The 19,159-nt window shown below is 42.9% G+C and overlaps 1 protein-coding gene across 7 annotated transcripts in view; it reads left to right on the forward strand.

Annotated features, from left to right (window-relative positions):
* The window catches only part of LOC132912629 (ankyrin repeat domain-containing protein 50-like), a 216,429-nt gene that overhangs the window by 55,815 nt on the left and 141,455 nt on the right, over positions 1-19,159 (forward strand). The gene's annotated exons all lie outside the window — the stretch shown is intronic.

A 19,159-nucleotide genomic window follows, 5' to 3' on the forward strand; every position in this document is an offset into this window, starting at 1 on the left:
CTGTTCTGAACCGAAAAAATATATTTATAATTTCACAAAACGAATGAATTTATATATTTATCAATGTAGCAGCGCGTACACTGTCGCGAATAATAATAAATTCAACGCTATTTTTACATTCCTCGTAGTATCGAAACAAAAATTGGGATAACCAATTCATTGCAATTCTATGTTACAGTGCAAAGCGAAACAAGATATTAGGTTGTCCGCAAAATTTCTTTCGTTTTATAAGGAAATAATAGTCGCACGATGTATTTTGTTTTATATTAGTTTGTTGAATTATGCACGAACGTAATAATAGAAATATGACGGAATGGATCGTTCCTAATTCAATAAAATAATATAAAACGGAAATTCTTGTTCATTTATTATCACCTTATGGAACGAAAGGAACTTTTCGGGAAATCTGATACAACAAAGAAAAATTTCCTTCTTTCGTAGTCTGGAAGAAGTAAAATTCCTCTTAGTCCTGTGTTTTTGGGTATGAACAAATAGAGGTGCAACGTTGATTTTGTTAATTTTTCACTCGTCGTTTAGTGGATTTCTTTTACTTTTTATTACCTTCGTTCACCCGTTAAGTATACTATCCGCTGAGTTATTCAAAGGTTCGTTTCGAATATCCACCCACGCGGGTTTATTCCATTTCTTTTCAAGTTCCACGATATTTTCTATAGCTGGCTTGTCCGGACCGTAAACTTTTCTTGTTGGAATTCCCCACGGGTTCTGGATCGGGTTCGGTTCGGGACTCGATGCTGGCCACGGCAATGATCCTACTGCGAAATCTTGGAACCACTTTTTTGCAGTGGCTGCCGCACGAATAGGAGCATCGTCTTGCCGAAAGATCGTCGTTTTGTCTTCTATTTCGGTCGTGAGAGGCGACAGTTCGCCGCGTAACATCCGCCGGTATCCCATAGCGTTCTTTTGCAAAAACAATTTCACGATCGCTGGTTTCTTGGAAATATCGAAGAAATAAGGCAGAAAACGCGTCCGAGACGATAATCGTTCACGGCGCTGTACGTTTTTTCGCGACTACGAAAATTTTCCTCTTCCTTGCGACTGAAAACATTTTGATCGTACGCAACGCAGTAAAATAACAGAACCGAACATTTTCTTCTTCTTACCGCAAAACGGATCGTACGTAATTCGATAAAATAATATAAAAGAGAAAACGCGGCGCGTCTGTTATTTTCTTACGAAACGAAAGAAACTTTTCAGCCGAGTTGATACTTTTCGTGGCCACTGTATCTGCAACTTTAAACGCGACTTCGCCTCGAACGGAAGAACGTACTTACGTAAAAAGCGCAACTCGCTCGATTCTCAGGATGTTGCAACTCTTTTTTCCCATAGCGTGTGTCACGGTGTTGCAGCTCTCGGGCTTTGTGTCGTGCACGAAAGTGCGCTCTACCGTCTGTTACAGCCGCTATAATACGTCGTTAACTGTCTCGTCAATGAACTTCCTTATTTAACGATGCTCGCGTGGCTGCGTTCGATCCTGTGATTCCGTCATACTTGGCCCCGCCGGTCTCTCCGAGTTTCGCTCGTTTACGCCTCGACGTCGCGACGACCTCCTTAACATAAATTGATCATTTGCATTAGGCGTATCTCTGCTCTTTCGCCGAGCACGCGGGCTACGTACGAGCCTCTTGCAGACAGACGATGCATTATATACGGGGTGTTCGCGCTATTATTACTAGCCAGCGTTTCCCATTTGTATTATAAATGCAGCGTATTGGAGAAAAGAAAGGTTTTATAGTTTTCTATGTCCGACCTAGCAGCGTGCGTCGTCTTTTTACGTTCGCGATACCTTTCACGAAACGAAGATGTCTGCGGTGTTTTTAATGGAACGCTGTGTGCTTCTTCATGTCGCGTGAAAGCCTGTGCGCAGACGAATTCACCCATGTGCCACGCGATAGCCGTCAGAGTCGTGCAACGTCCGCGATGAAAGAATCGTTTCGCCGACATCACGCGGCGATGTGTTTAGAAGCGTTGGATGTTCGACCCGACGTTCGGAAACGTTCGATTAAAAAATTCAAAGATCGCTTTGGTCGTAGAAAACTACAAAACTTTGTCCTCTCTCTCCTTCTTTCCTAACGTACTCCATTGCACGAGAGAAACGCGCCAACTATTCAGAGTTTGGTGTATCGAAGATGGAATCGAAGGAGAAAAGACGACAAGTTGTATATTTATTTCCGCGTACGTCTGCAAACTTTTGTCAAAATTTCGATTACCAAAGCTTGGCATGTCGTTGGCATATCCAACTTGGTACAGCGTATGGGAGATGGAATTAGAGATATTCGTCCGGGGAGCGAGGTCGCTTTATTAATTTGCGACGTCACGGCAGAACGTCGTCGGTCCCGTTGAAAAGGCCGTGTATGGAGCAGAGGGAGATTTTATCGAAAAATTTCGACCTACTTTCGCGCGCCAGTCCAAAGTTCCGACTGTGTCGCGCGTCTTTTGTCCCATCTCGTGCGTTACATCGGACAAATGACGTTGCTCGCGCGGTGGTGCAACGCGTATAGAAGAGGCAGCTTGCGTTCCCCGACGGTGTATCGAACAGACCGATAAGAGAAGGATCGATAATAAGTGATGATATTAAAGCAGGGCAGACAGCTGGAAACGCGCATGGAAGTTCTTCATCGAACCAATTCCGAGATCAATCGGCTGAAAGTTCATTTCGGCCCATCAGACGCCGGCTGAAATCTGGATTAAACGTCCGGGTTATCGAATTCAATCGGCGCCACGTACCGTATATCAACGGGTGCAGCGGCGATATCGAGGATGGTGCAGCAGGTATACGCTACCCCATATTAATCCTGTAACCTTTTGAGCGCGAAAAACGAATTGCCTCGCCGTTTGGCTATATCACGTGCACGCTGCCCTTCGTAAGCATTAGGATACCTCCTGGCTGCGTATAAATTACGACGACTGCTTTGAATTATCCGGCGAACGATTATGATCGATCGTAACTTTATATCGACGCGGAATAACGATGCGACCATCTCGAAGAATTATTTGTACGATTGGCAAGAGGAGTGTGTAACGTCATAAGAATTATTCGTATAAGAATGATCTGATTTGAAACAAAACCGAGAGAGGTTCGTTTAAAATCCGAGCCCAAGTTGCGGAGATTTAAACGAAGGACAAGCGGAGAATAGAAAAATTAACAAGACGATTGGCTAAAGTGCATATATATAGCTTTAGAGGAGCGAGAGTTGGCGATATTTGTTAAATAACATTAACGGCAGGTGGCAGCGAGTTTTCCTTGACGCTTTGGACAAGCGAGGAGTAGTATAAATAGTCGCAGAATCGCGGATACGATAACGTTGCGTAATGCGGCTACCGAAAGTGCCAAGGCAAACGTTCGGAGCTTACGCGAAACCTTTTGTCTACGTTTGTCTTCCTGCTATCGTGCTATTATTCTCCTGAATAGAGAAGACCGTGTGCATGCGCGTAATACCGTATATAACGTAGAGTGGCTACAAAAGGTATCCGTCGATCGTTGTATCTATTGTAACATCGAGCGCAATATCTGAAATGTAAAAGCTAATAAGAAAACGCCTCGCTGGGAAATAACTTCAAAATTCGGGAAATAAGTCGAAATACTTTTCGTGGCATTCCTCGCCTTTATGATGGAAAAGAGAGAAATAGATTCTCCAAGCCGTTCGTTCAATAGCCAGATGCAGGGATAAAAAACGATTGCCGGACGCGTAGGGCATTCTTCAGCGACCCAGGACAAAAATTCGGGTCGTATTTTCACGGACAGCCGCCATTTTTCGTGGGCCACGGCACTCGATGAAATTAAAGCGTTAATTGCAGCGGGTCACGCGGCGAAAATAAAGTGGCAATTACGTTGCATCGGTCGGCGAAATATTTTCGTCACTCTCTTCCTCTCCTTCCGTCCCCTATTTCTTTTTTTTCCTCTTTTTACATTTTTCTCGCCCTTTGCTATCTCCCTTCGCTCGCTTTTATTCGTCGCCATTTCGTTTCTCCCCTTTCGGTTCTTCTCTTTCGCGTTAAACGCACGGAAGAGACCGATCCGCCGTAAAGACAGGGAGGAGAAAAAGAGGAAAGAAAACGAAGGGAACAGAAAGAACCGGCTGTCGAAAACGAAATACAACCGAGGATCAACGGCCAATTAGGCTGATTTATTATTTTAATTGGGCCGTTTAATTGGCCATCTGATTATTCGCTAGCCGGCGTGATTCGAGAGTAACGGGCAACCAGTTCGAACCTCCTAATCGATACGTCCACGCGGTCGCACCTATCCAGATAGCCTGCACACGCTTGCGTACTTCCGGCTCCGCGCACGTGTGACCTGTTCGTTTGATCGGCCTTCGATCGTCTTATTATTTTCCATTTCGCTGCCGCGACTTGAATTTTAAGAGGGAACAGGACGAAGAATTACGAATTTTTCCGGTTTCGTCGGTGTCGTCGATTTCGGCCAGCGGGGACGACCGATTTTCGTCATCTCCGATTTTCCTCCTCGTCGTCTACTTTCCGTCCGTGTCTCAGACGTGCCTCGTCGAATCGAACCTATCGACAGATACACGCTAGAACTAAAATTCTACAACTAAAATAGAAATGCTGCGCGAAACTAACCGGGGAATTGGATTCGCAAGAACGAAGAATCATTCAAACGTCATAAATTTGCGAATCGATCTAAAAGCGTCTAATGTTAAAAATACATGGATAGAATTTCTAGATAGATGAAACCGGGGGTAAAGTTCAACACAGCCCGAAATATCTCAACGACGTTGTCTCGAAACCTTCCCGAGAACCTCCTCCTACTCAGTCTCAACCCCTTTCCTCGAAATCGCTCCACCGATAAATCCAGCCGTTTCCTATCGTCGTAATTTACATGAGGCCGCCCGGAGATGGCCAATATCACGCGCGTATAATAACGACGAGAGGCAACAACAACGCCATACCTCACCTTCCTATAATAATACCCAGCCTGTCGCTGATTCGCATTCGCACACGTTGTTGTACCCTCACAACCCTCTGTACATATAGAAACGTATAGCACGTTGTACCACACGAACGCGAATAATATGCTCGTATGGTTTCCGCGTATGTACGCAATGGGGTGAGCTACACGCGATTTAACTGAAAATATTTGTTCTTTATACATGTAGGATATATTTTTATTTAATAAATATCGTATTTCCTATGAAAACATGTTTCTATTCATATGCACAGCATTGTACATACTCGTGCATTTACTGCCCTACTTGCTGTACCACAACTACGAACTACACACGTATATCTTGCAGATATACATACGCTATTCGTGTAGAAATATACACACGTGTACACAGGATGAGTGGAAATTCGGGATAGGATTCGAACTCTAGGGCGAGCGTGATCAAAATTTCGAGTTCTCGGGCTTTTCAAAATTAAGGAATTTTTAGCGAAGCAACGTTATCGTAGATTTTCAATTTGCGATATTTTTACACGTACAACAACATTCCATCGATTGTCCAAATTGGCCGATTTCTCATTTTCTCCGAAACGAAGTCGCTCCCTTTCCTCCTACTTTCAGCCGTTCAATCTGCTTGACCGCGAATTTGCAACACACGCTGTACACATTCGGCTGATCTTCAAACCTAATTTCGTATGTAAAACGAAGTACTTGACGTACACTTTCCTCGTTGCCTGTTTGGTGCCACGTAGCTCGAATCCTACGACGAATTATGACGAATTTTACGAAAGAATTTACCATTCTCTTCTACCATCGATTTGCTGGAAAACGAAACCTTCGACTTACTCTTTTCACTCTTGCTCCTCGTTTGCTTGTTATTGGATTGGCAATAGATGGTATTGACAAAATCCGCAATCACTTAGTTGCCAACCCAATACTTCGAGTCGTACGATCAACTCGTACCACGAGTCTCAAGTGATTCATATATCAGGTCGTCCAAAAAGTTTCTTTCGCTTTTAACCCATTTGCATCGAAGCGCGGACTTATTCGCGCGCTGCGACTGTCTTCTATCACCAAGCGCGAATTATTACGCGATTATTACTTACGACCGACCGCGCGCGGTGATAGGGACCAGTCGTCAGTTGAACGCCGCTGATGCCTTCAAATGTTCCCTCAAGTAGGACCATGATGCAAATGGGTCAAAGGAAATAACGGATGCACAACATTTTTCGTTTTATATTATTTTATCAAGTTGCGTACGATCCATTTTGTTCTATCAAACTAAACATCGCAACGTTCGACAAATTAGGTTTCATCTTTGTACAAAGATTTGTTGTTGCAAAAGACGTGTCTGTTAGAGAAAGACACTTTCCGGACAACCTAATATGTACAGGCACGCTTGACCGAGTTTCGACCTCGATTTACTCGAAAAACAAAGCTGTCAATTTACTTCCCTTATTGCTGATTTGCCACTTATTTTCAGCCGTACGATGCGCTGCTTGTACAACGAATTTCAATCCGACCCGTGTATACGATACGACGTGTACAGTCCTTTGCATATATCCGCTACAACTCTCGTATCCGTGTATGTGGTGCGCTCGCGTGTAACGTGCAGGGTGTACGGCGCGTATAATGTAGCCTTCGAACAATGCGAGGAACTAGCGGCCCATTATAACCGGAGGGTATTGTACCGGATGTCTCGAGCCGTGCACGATGTCCCCGACGAAAGCGGCCTGCGGAGCACGCCGCGTTTCGCACCCACGCACACGCAGCCACCGGCGTTGATACGCGAGTGCGTGCGTGCGTGCGTCATTACGGTTCCCCGATATGCCGTTTCTGCTGTCTGTACGTGCAACGCCGGCCTTAGCCGCGCCATGTGCTCGCAACATGCTCCGTCAGCGACGATCTCGCGTTAACACGCTTCTCGAAATCTCGTCGTCTTCCAACGGATCGTAGTTTCCATCGTTGCCCCGTGGATCAACGCACGCTATGAAAGATTCAGAATACGATGAAAGTTTCTCGCGATCTTGCTTCTCGATAGATCGCCAAGCCCGAACGCTCCACAGCTCCTTACTACGAATTTATTAAATTACATTCGCGTTTTCTGATTATTTTATTTTCTTATTTACATCTTATGGTTGCGTAATGTCTCGGAGTATCGCCCGAACGTGTGCGCTCGAAGGAAGGTCATCCTCTGAATTGTACAGTGTATCGCAAGATGTGGCAGCCGTTTCAGCAGTGGACACGAGGTACGAGAGCAGCGAGAAAAATCGGTGCGAAACGTGTTCTATCTGACCTCGTTTCAAAGTTATAGCCATTTTTGTGTTTCAATAACCCGCGACTGCTTGGCTTGGTAGAAGGTGGTCTAGATGGCTGTCTCTGGATCTGTATGCAAGCTTGCAGTCGTCGTGTCAAAGTATTCCGCGATCTTTCAAAAATCCCACGTGTATATAATAATACTGACCGTGGGTAGCCGTTTCAAGAATCTTCTATTAAGGTAAAAGCGGTTGCGGATTATTGAAGCAGAAAAATGGCTATAACTTTGAGAGAAGGTCGGATAGAACACGTGTTCCTATGAACTTTTTTCATTGTTTTTATGCCTGCTGTCCGCTCCTGAAGTGGGTCGCACATGTTACGATACACCCTATGTTCCAGGTTTCACGAATTTTTTCGCAAAGAAAACCGACAGACGCACTGATTCGTCCGAGTCCTTTCTCACATCTTCGAACTCGATGTCCTGTGCAATTGAAAATAGCGAGGCTTTGACGAGAATGACAGGGAATAATACGTAAAATCCTCGATAAAATCCTCTCAAGCTTCCCATAACAAGACGTTCACTTCCATCCTCGTTCTTCCACCACCACTACCTTTCTCCCTCTTTCTCTTCCATTAATCCATTAAGGATATTATGCACATTAACGATAACTAAAACTGGTCAGATGAAAAGAACAAACAGAATAATGAAAAATCTACAAAGCTGCGCAAGCCTGTCGCGATGAAACATTCCACTCTCATCCGCCGGTTCTTCTACCACTCTATCTGTTCATTACTTCATTAACAAGAAATAAACACAGTGCTTTCACAGTGGTAGCTGGGCCAGTGTGTATTCCGGTAATTTTAGGATTCCATTACGCGGATAACGAGTTTTGAAAATCGATCGACCAGGCAAGCCGGAAGGCCACGGGAGCAATTGCTTATTCAATAGCTGCTCGTTGCGCGGCCATTCAAACCAATCCCTCGAGTAATTCGCGTTCTCGTAATTCAGACGTATACACAGTGTACGAGAGTTGGAGACAGAGAACAGAAACACAGAGAGAGAGAGAGAGAGAGAGAGAGAGAGAGAGAGAGAGAGAGAGCAGAGACAAAGAGGCGCGAGAAACTCGTTAAAGTTGGAAAAATAAAAGCACCGCGCAGACGACACCATAGCTTCCCTCTTTTCCTATAACACCCCGTCTGGTGACGTTGTTTGTTCTGTTCGTTCTCGTTTCTCGCGGCAAGTAGCAATCGGGGTCGAACCGTTTTCCAGACACGGAGAAATCGGTGGTCGTTTGTCCCTACCAGCGAAACAGATGTTGCTGCCAGTGATTTTTCTCTCGCGCTCTAATCGTACCAACGTTTAATTTCGCCGGATGTGTTTCTGGGACGTCGCTGCGTCTTCTCCTTGAGAAATCACGTCGGTTCTGAGTCGTCGTGGCGGTAGAAAGTTTGAAAAATACGCGGCACAATGAGAAATGGTCATTTTAGGAAACAGAGTTATGCTTCTCGATTTTCAACTGTCGCGGTAATTATTAAGAGGTATTTGTGGCTTTCTTTTTCTTTTCTTTTCTTTTTTTTTTTTTTCTGGTTTCAATCGTATTTTTAAAATAGGGCGGTGCGCTTCGTTTCGACGTCTCGTAGACCGACTCTCGAACGAACGTTCGACAACGTAGAATTACGTTTAGTTGACAAGAGCAACGTGAAATGTCCGCAGATACGTCTGCTCTCTAATTTTATAAAATTAAACCGCTCTTTTATCAGGTTTCCATATTTCGTTTTCACAGTCGCGTTACCGCCTTGTGGAAACTCGTAAGCGTGGACAAACGACGAAACCGCGGATCGTAACCCTACATTTTGTACGTTTTACGATTATTATAACGACGATGTCGTTGTTATCGTGTACGTGTAGGAAGAATCACTGTCTGCGTATTCAGCGAAATTAACTTCGTCGCTTCAAATTATTCATAAAGCAGCAGGAAAATATAAAATGTACATATTATAGCAGGAATAATTTGTGTTTCGAAGTTATTCAAGTTTGGCGACTCTTTCTACGTGAAATATAGTTGTAACTCTGAAGAAGGATAGATGCGATTTAATTTATTCTTTGCCCGCTGAATTTTATTTCTCTCGTTTCCCGTTTAATAAACTGTTTCTGCAAATTGTAACTTCGTGCGTACATTCCACGAGTTACATCCAATTACGGTTGCTGCAATTTGTTGCTCTCCCTCCCTCTCTCTCTCTCTCTCTCTGCGTTTTCTTTCATTTACCGTGTGCAGGCCTAACAAAAAATTCGAATTCATCATCGAGTTCCTCAAAATTTAGGATCCAAATGCCACTAAAGTTTCACAAAGTCGTTCCACTCGTTTCTTCTACGGAAAATATTCTCCGCCACGCTGCGATTCAAATACACCGTAATAAGATTCGTAATAAGATTCGACGATTTATCTCGTAAAATCAAATCTTGGTACACGCTAACGTTACGACGTAACGCCAATGTAAGCAAGTACATAATTGCACGATTAGTAAGGTGTGACTTTAATCCCAACTACGGTTTTGAGCTGGCGAGGCTGAGAATCGTTGTACACGCTAACGGTATTACAGCAACGAAGATTTAACGTTAACACATGTAACCGAGCGAAAAGTCGCAAGACACAAGACAACGTGTAAACTCGCGACAGCGTGTCACGATACCGTGTTACACGAAGATTCAGCGATGGGCTAAAGTACGTCGCAAGTACGGTGACTCGTGAAGGCATTTGAAGAGTTTCGCTACGATCAAAATATTCCAACGCGCAGAATTTTCCTTCCTTTTCATGTATATCGTCCGTATTGTACGAAAGTTGTTGATATTTCGTTAAACGTTGTAATTGGACGCGGTTCGAGACAGCAGCTCGCAAAAGTAACGCTTGGCAAGTACAACGAACAAATCCCTGTATCTCGCTGCCAATGTTTACGCATTGCCAATGTTTATATATTGGAAATTTGATAGCGCGAAATCGCACAGAATGCACGCAATACGAAATGATTAATAAAATACTCAAAGATCGGTGTTTTTTATAATTCTTAGTAGGTGAAACAATTGTCTACCGAGTCTGATAACATTTTTAAATAATATCCTCGAAAATAGGAATTTACGTAAAAATTGGAAGTCTATTTGCGAGTATCCAAACCTTACGAGTTAAAGCTCGAGTATCGGTTTCGACTCGAGCCGAATTTACATCGTTCCAGCTCGAAATGAATTTGTAGTCGAATTTCCAGCGTGTAAATTCGTAAACGAACTTGGTCCCATCGCTACCAAGATCGTAATACAACGTGCCAACATCGCGCGACAACGCGCTCAGACGGCGAAAGTGGCTGGAACTTTGGTTCTCGTGGTGAGAACGTTCCGTTCACACCGACCTTGATTAATGATCTCTCGCGAGCGGATAACCGATTTTAGAGAAGGTTCCACTTGACCGGATCCTCAACGACTCGATTAATCACCACCGACTGTCAGGGATTGCGCCGACTAGTTCTTCCCATCCGAATCCAGCAGTTGCTTCGTTTTCAATTTTCGACAAGTTCAGCGTTAGAACGTATCCATGGTATGGTGGATTAGGAAAACCCAGAGAATCGTCGGATTGATGTATTTTTGTCTGGAGATCGCGACATAATCTGCTCAAGCTTGACAATACGAGAGTTTGAATATTCCAGAGTTAGAGAACTCGAATTTGCAAGTTAAAAACATGAAAATTTGAAAGTTTGAGCGTTCGGAAGTTTGGGATCTGGAAAGTCTGAAAGTTTAAGCGTTCGGAAGCTTAGGATTTGGAAAGTCTGAAAGTTTGAGCACTCGGAAGCTTCGGGACGGGAAAGTCTGAAACTTTGAGCGCTCGGAAGCTTCGGAACTGGAAAGTCTGAAGGCTTGAGCGCTCGGAAGCGTCGAAACCGGAAAGTCTGAAGGTTTGAGCGCTCGGAAGCTTCGAAACCGGAAAGTCTGAAACTTTGAGCGCTCGGAAGTTACGGAATTGGAAAGTGTGAAAGTTTGTGTTCGTAAGTTTCGCAACTGGAAAGTCTAAAAGTTTGAAAGCTCGGTATCTTCGGAACTGGAAAATCTGAAGGTTTGAGCGCTCGAAAGCTTCGGAACCGGAAAGTCTGAAGGTTTGAGCGCTCGGAAGCTTCGGAATGGGAAAGTCTGAAACTTTGAGCGCTCGGAAGCTACTGAATTGGAAAGTGTGAAAGTTTAAGTGTTCGCAAGTTTCGCAACTGGAAAGTCTAAAAGTTTGAAAGTTCAGAATCTTCGGAACTGGAAAATCTGAAAGTTTGAGCGTTCGCAAGTTTCGCGACCGAAAAGTCAGAAAGTTTGAGCGCTCGGAAGTTTGGAAGCTAGAAGGGCTGGAAGTTGAGAGGTATCATAATTCCATTAAAGTTTAAAGTAATTTCGTATTTGTTAAGGTTGTATACTGGAAGCTTACTCCTTAGTCAATCCCACATTGAACCTAAAATCCTCAAAATTAACGCGCTACGTTGCAAATTTAGCAAATCAAAATTCGATTTCAATATATTTTTGATCTACGACTCGCGATATGCGTAACTCGATCACTCTGCCTGTCACTTAATTCGATTGTTAAACTAAACGCAGTTGATTAAAATCGTGGCAATAAAGCACAACAAAATCGCGGAATTGAATGTCGAAATGTAGAGAATTCGCGTTTAACATTGCTGTACCTGCGAGGGACAATGGGTTCGTTTGCGCCACTTGAAATATTATTTTACTCGATCCCCTTTCGTGTTTGTTTGTTGGCGGTCAGCACTATATATCCGTATATATGCTGTACAGTGTAAATTTGATTATTTATCATCGCATACTGTCCCGTAGTAAAGTTCATTAAACATTGACACTGGTGGAACACGCTCTTTCAGCATTTCGCTTGACGAAATTCAGAATTACCATTTCCTATTTTTAAACTGTCAATTTGATTTATCGATCGTTCCACTGTAAATATTCATATCGTATAGAAAATACCGGGCGACGTATTTTTCATCCTTTTCATTTATCCGTAGCGTGCTACCACTTTTATGATCGAATAAAGGCGAACGAAAGCTTTTAATATTTCCAAAAAGACAGTTTAATGCAAACAACAACGAGAAAACACACTAAGAAACATTTTCATCTTCGTGTTCGTCCAACTCTCGTATTTTCCTTAAACTCGAAAGACGCAGAAACACGCGCAACACGTCAGGCAGTACATCGATCGAATACCACCGATCAATACGTCGATCGAAGATCCAATATCACGAAAGAGAATTTCACAGCGAAAATCCACATGGCCCGATCTTAAAAATTTACGTAGCTCTCTGGATTCCGTACACGACCCTGAATCTCAGTCGATACCTCGATACCATCGGTCGATGCTTTTATTCAGAAGCAAACTTTTCCAGATCAAATTTCCACAGCGAAGAATCCGAGTGATCTGTAGCGACACTCGACAGCAAAGTATAACCGGACGACAGCAGAGCAGTGGTTAGCGCCGTTGGTTACGAACGTTCTAGATCCAAATTCAAATCCCGGCACTCGTAGTCTGATTTTTTCTCCATGAATCCTAATTGAGAAGAAGGCAACCCGGACGAAGACAAAAATCCTATACACCCCAGTAGCAGTACCTCAGCGGTCTATACGCCAGCAGTAGCACTATCACTACGACCGATATACCGCACCTCGGATCTAATCTAGCGAGTCTGCGTAGTTCTTAGACCCACGTAGAAATATTATACATGATCGTCGTTCTCGATCGAAATATCAAGACGGACTCTAATCGATCCGACTTAATTTAGAAGCAACCGTCACGAAGCAGAATTTCCACGGCAAAGCGCGCAAGCTCGGACATAAACCGAAAAGTCTTGCGTGTAGGTCTCTGGACGTTCGCTAATGGTGTTTGGCGCTGTATGACTCGTCGTGCCGCGTAACACGGGAATTCCCCGAGGTGCAATGCGAAGTTTCGTTGGGCAAAATGACCCGCAAGACCGCGACTTAATTCGCCGCCGGTGCTATCGGCTTCCGGTGCATCGCCAAGTTTCGAAATGGTTTTTAGCAGGTCAAGACGGATCTCCCTCGGCGGACGCATTATCCGTTGCGTTTCACTCGCGTGTTCGGGGTCTAATTGCACCGCGTTTTCGCGAAACAGGTCCCGTTTCCGTGGACGCAGCGGGAATACGTTCGTTATTATTGTTTCGTCCCCGATGGAAATGCGCGATTTTACGATCAATTTCCAGAGACCGGCACGCGATCCCATTGTGAAAAAGGGGTTCAGGATGGCAGTGGCGTGGTTCGCGCAACTTTCAATGGCGTGGAATTCGAATTATAAATGGCGAATGTCGGGTAAAGGGGAATTTACCGTTTCGAGAGAATCGTTTTGACATTGCACACCGGCTACTCGACTTATTTTCCTGCATTTTCCTGCCGATTCGTTGAGTCGAAGCTCATTGGCTTTTTTAGAATTTCACGCTACTTTCGCGCCATTACGATACTTTGATACTTTGAAAACGTTATATTCTGATAATAAAGATGCTTCGTTGGAAATTATCTTGTAATTTATACGTATAATTTTTATATTCTTTTCTTTTTTAAAATTTCCTTCAAACTTTAGCAACGTGATCGCGATTGTCGAAGCTCATTGGCTTTTTTAGAATTTCACGCTACTTTCGCGCCATTGCGATACTTTGATACTTTGAAAACGTTATATTCTGATAATAAAGATGCTTCGTTGGAAATTATCTTGTAATTTATACGTATAATTTTTATATTCTTTTCTTTTTTCAAATTTCCTTCAAACTTTAGCAACGTGTTCGCGATTGTCGAATCTCATTAGTGAATGATGTTAGTGAAAGCTGAAGATGCTCGTTTCCAATAACACTGGGTTCCAACGCGAAATGCGTATGTTCTACTTGAATAGATATCAGCAGAATTTGATTCTACTATTCTATCACTTTTCACGAGCAATTAGCGCGAAGAGAAGAAGATACCCGAAGAGGTGCAAGGCGAAGCAAGCAGATTTAAATAAAAAGGCGGACAAACGACGGCAAAGGAGAAAAAATGTTTCCCTCTTCGACGCGTATCCGTCGTTCCAGCTCGAATGGTTCGTTTAATTAGCGGCTACTCGGTTGTCAGCGTCGATCACGACCTGAAATGGCAATATTTTCAGCCGAGACTCGAGACCGTAATTGCTATTAATTCCATTCATCGTTCCAACTCGTATTAATCTCACCGCGAATAGATCCATCGTGAAAATTATTCGTTTTCGTCGTTCGGACAGGAAACGCCGTTTATTTTATGCATCGCCTTCGGCCCTTCTGTTGGAACCTGTCAGTTGTCTTCTGGTTGCACGTGTCGCTAATTTCGTTCGCGACTGATGTTCCACGTATGATCTTTCGTGTTTCATGTTCCCTTTAGGTCTGGAAATAAACGTTGCTCGAAATATGGCTAATTTCGTTTCCCTTTACGATCGGTTTGCCTGATCGATAGGTTGGTAGACCTGCCGGAGGGTTGTCCGACTGTACTGGGTGGACAATACACAGCTGACTGATTCTCATCGTCGGTAGCGTTTGAACGAAGCGAAGAACGACTGTCTTGTCGATGCAGGTCGTTCGTTAATACCAGGAAATTGCGTACGGAGTAACAACATCCAAAAGATGTTCGCATTTTTCGTTACGAAGCGAACAGAACTCTCGTAAAAAGAAGACTAAAGAGAAAACACCCCATTGACCTCACTAAAGAAATAAAATAGACAAACTCGAAGATGGTATCCCGCTTGGGGTAGCCATCCACGTGTTAATTAGCAATAAAGTTAGAAAAATTTACCGAAAGTCCAGCTGGAAAATTTGTAAAGAACAAATTAAATAATAAAAAAAGAAGAAAATTTTCGTTACGTTTTCACGCGTTTAGCAAGACACGATCGCGTACAAGAAGAAGTTCGGTGCAGGAAAATCCAGCGATCTACGTGGCCAGTCGATACCACCAACGTAACTCGCGTTAGATCGTCGTCAGTGACGAATTAACCAACTGTGAAACGCTCCGTGATTATTTTCACGTCGGTCCGTTAAACAGTCGCTGAACGTTGCAGAATGACGAGACTTTGAAATCAGTCAGTTACGTATTGTCCACCCTGTACGCGTAGAAAGTGATGTATCGCGTAGGAGCTGGCAGTTTCTTTGATGGGTTATAAATAACGCGGATTTCTCTCTTAAACGAAAGTACCTTCGGTTCGTAAGAGTAGAAAGGGAAGATACAGTTGCCAGTTTCTTTGATAAATATCTGGCTGGGGAATTTTGTGGATGAAAATTCTGGCGACTTCGTGAAACACGAAAGTGGAAAAGACACTCGCGCTAGCGGAAACTTTCGTGGGTCAACCATGGATATTGTGCTAAATTTTAATAACATTTTAACGTCAATCTAGAGATCACAAAGTTTATAACAATACCAAAAAGATTTAGATAATTCGTTGGTAAGTTGTACGACAGTCGCTGATACTGTTGTACGAATCAGTAAAAATGATTTGGATAATTCGATGATTCTTAGTTACGAGACCTCTGCTTCCTAATATCGTCGACTCGTTAGTTCCGTTTATTTCATGGAAGCGACCTAATTTCCTCCTCGTCTTAAATCGCTAAATTAGTCGACACAGTTCCGAGAGTCCCTTCTGAGAAGCGACCTGGGGATCTCGGAAACCTGGCTTCCGCGAACAGGGGATTAAGACGTCCAGGTCAGACCCCAGGCAAATACGTATAATGCACAGACGTCCAACGAAACGGTCCCTCGGCATACCAATCTCCACTCGAACGACTCTTATTAAAACGTATTTTGTCTCGCGTCTAATGTCTCTCTCGTTCCGCTGGATTTTATCTCAAGTCTAGTTGCCTTAAATTTGAACGATTTAAAGAATGAAACGTTATAAAGCGAACGAGTATCAAGCACGTCGCTGTGCATATCGAAGTTGCGCATACGTGTACGTATGTTTGTTCCTCCATGCATACGTCGTGCTTTTGGGTGCAATAAAATTGTCTGTAACAAAAGTTAGTCTTGAGCCATAAACGCGAAACCCGCAGTCTGCGATATCGAAATTACGTATAATTGGATTCCAGTGGTACAACCAGTACCATTCGCGAAATGTGGCGAGTCGTATGAATTTTGACGGCAAGTTTCGCGAAATTTCGAAATTTCACACGCGCATTTTACAAACTATAAACTAGCCTGCTCGATACGAAATCGTAAAATTATAAAATTATAAAATACGCGCAGCGCAGAATTTCTCCTCGCTCGTTAGTTAATTGTAATTATTGAGATACGTATAATTTTGTGCGCTAGACTAGATTGGCCGCGTGGTAGTGACACACGTGTGTGGAAGTACGTGTGTGCGCGGTGTCTCGAAAAACGGATGAATGTAACTGTTCCGTTGGCAGTGTGGTATGGAAGATGGTGAGACGCGTGCAAATGTATATCGAGGAAGATCCTGGAAATCGTTTATTAAACAAATTTAAAACTATTTTAATACGAATTCTAAGAGTAACCTTGGTGTTCCTTTACGTTTATTTCGGCAATTAAGATCCACAATTCTCAAGGAATTGTCGTAGGATCTCGTAGGAAAATCGAGCTGCGCCATCCGCCTTTCGTAACTCCGATTTCGTAATCTATTATTCGATGCTTAATTATACAGCGCTATAATGTTAAACATTTGCTATCGCAGAATCAATTGCAGGATCGGTTACGGAAGCAGAATAGAATATATCGGAAGGTTCCGTGCTAAATGTCGGAATTATCACGAAGTCCGTAACTAACTTGCGTTTTAATGCGACGAATAATAGTCGTCCATGAAGGTAGGTACGTGCAGGTAAAGGAGCTTCGCACAGTGGTCTGGCTTCTATCTACGTAGTAACTCTAAGAGATAGAAATGAACAGATTCTCACGGGAGAGCAATCATAGCTGCTAATACCTATTTCTCACGGATGACACCGAGTTTGCGTTATCTGGCCGATGTTCGTATAGCGTAGCAACTCGAAGAGAATAGGGGAAAGGTCCCTAAGCTCCGGGGCTTAACTCGGACCAGCAGCACCGCCATAAAGTCTCTCTTGCGTCGCTCTCTTGACCCCGAACGACGCCAATCCTCCCCTTGACGAATTCAGAAACGCGGCCACCCTCTGCTTACACGTGTTTCCCTCTTCGGAAGAAAGAAATCGTCTTAAAAAGAGGGAAAGATTTGTGCGAAAAAACTTATACGTGTTGCAAGTTCTTAGGTGGCATTTTTCACTTTCATGCAAACTTATATTTGTCTACTAATTAAATAAATGAAACCCGAGTAGAGATTTATTTCGTCCGCTGAATATTTCTTTTTGCAATCTTAAAGTTTCTATGGAAATCTCGTAGTCTAGGTTCGATAGATTTTACTCGATAATTCAAGCTTTTCGAGATTTCGTATCTTCCAGTTTGACGGGAACTTGTACGTGTTGGAAATTCTTAGGTGGCATTTTTCACTTTCATGCAAACTTATATTTGTCTACTAATTAAATAAACGAAACCCGAGTAGAGATTTATTTCGTCCGCTGAATATTTCTTTTTGCAATCTTAAAGTTTCTATGGAAATCTCGTAGTCTAGGTTCGATAGATTTAACTCGATAATTCAAGCTTTTCGAGATTTCGTATCTTCCGGTTTGACGGGAACTTGTACGTGTTGGAAATTCTTAGGTGGTATTTTTCACTTTCATGCAAATTTTTATTTGTCTACTAATTAAATAAATAGAATCCGAGTAGAGATTTATTTCGTCCGCTGAATATTTCTTTTTGCAATCTTAAAGTTTCTATGGAAATCTCATAGTCTAGGTTCGATAGATTTTACTCGATAATTCAAGCTTTTTGAGATTTCGTATCTTCCGGTTTGATCGGAATTCGATTTAATTTCTCAAATTTCTATTTCTGCTTACTTTGGATACGGAACTTGTACAGGGTGATTTGTTAAAATGTTTGCATGTTAACGGACGAATACCTTCAACTGAAACATTTTATATATCTTTTCGTACGACGTAGATTCTACACATTTTTCACGTTTAAACATCCTAACCATAAATATAATCGCATAAAAATCCGCGGTCCATTAATCTTCGATTTCAATGGCTGTTGAAAAAAGAGATTTCCTGGACCGGTCCCGTTCCTATCGATGGATTAGCATAGTCGTCTTCGTGATAAATGGTAACCTCTGTTCACGATGAAACCGAAAGCCGACGCTAATTACGTACCACGTTTCATGCTACTCCGATTTTATTCTCGTTTCGTCTGATTCTCCGTCTGCTCGAAACTTCGAGGTCCAAACGATAAGATGTCCTCGACCAACGGAAGTCCAACTTGGAAGATTCCTCTTGGCCACCGATTTCGTCTAACAGGATCCAACTAACTGGATAATTATTTCCACTTGTCTCGACTCTAAGGATTCGATCGTGCATGGGGGAAATTGATCTGCTGGAAAAGCGGACGAGATCAAATTTTCCTGTCGATTTGTCTAAGCTACGGTAGAACGAGGGAAATCGGTTTCACGAACGAAACTGCGATCGGTCGAATTAGATGCTTTGTGATCTTGTAACTTTAGATTTCGAATTTTATATCGACATTTGTTGAGATCCGAGACCTCGTCTATAGCCCATTTTACACGCTATATTTTTATTTTACCGAGAGTTATTTTATTCAACGAGCGCTTGATCTCGAGGTAGAATGAAAAATACTCGATGTAAGTTACCGTCCAGAGAAACGTAACAAGGTAACGCGAACGGTCTACCATTTGAAATCGCGCTTTTCAAGCTCGTTTTGAATCAAATTTTCTCTTACTAACGTAAAAACAAAGTTTCGTCGGCTACGCGGTACGAGGAGACGCGGTAATTTTACCAAATTGTGGAATTGCATTTGATAAGACCGATAGACGAACGTATAATACACATATAGCGGGAAAAATATTTAACATAAAAGTT

Source organism: Bombus pascuorum, chromosome 1, assembly GCF_905332965.1.
Source record: "Bombus pascuorum chromosome 1, iyBomPasc1.1, whole genome shotgun sequence".
Classification (NCBI taxonomy): Eukaryota; Metazoa; Arthropoda; class Insecta; order Hymenoptera; family Apidae; genus Bombus; species Bombus pascuorum.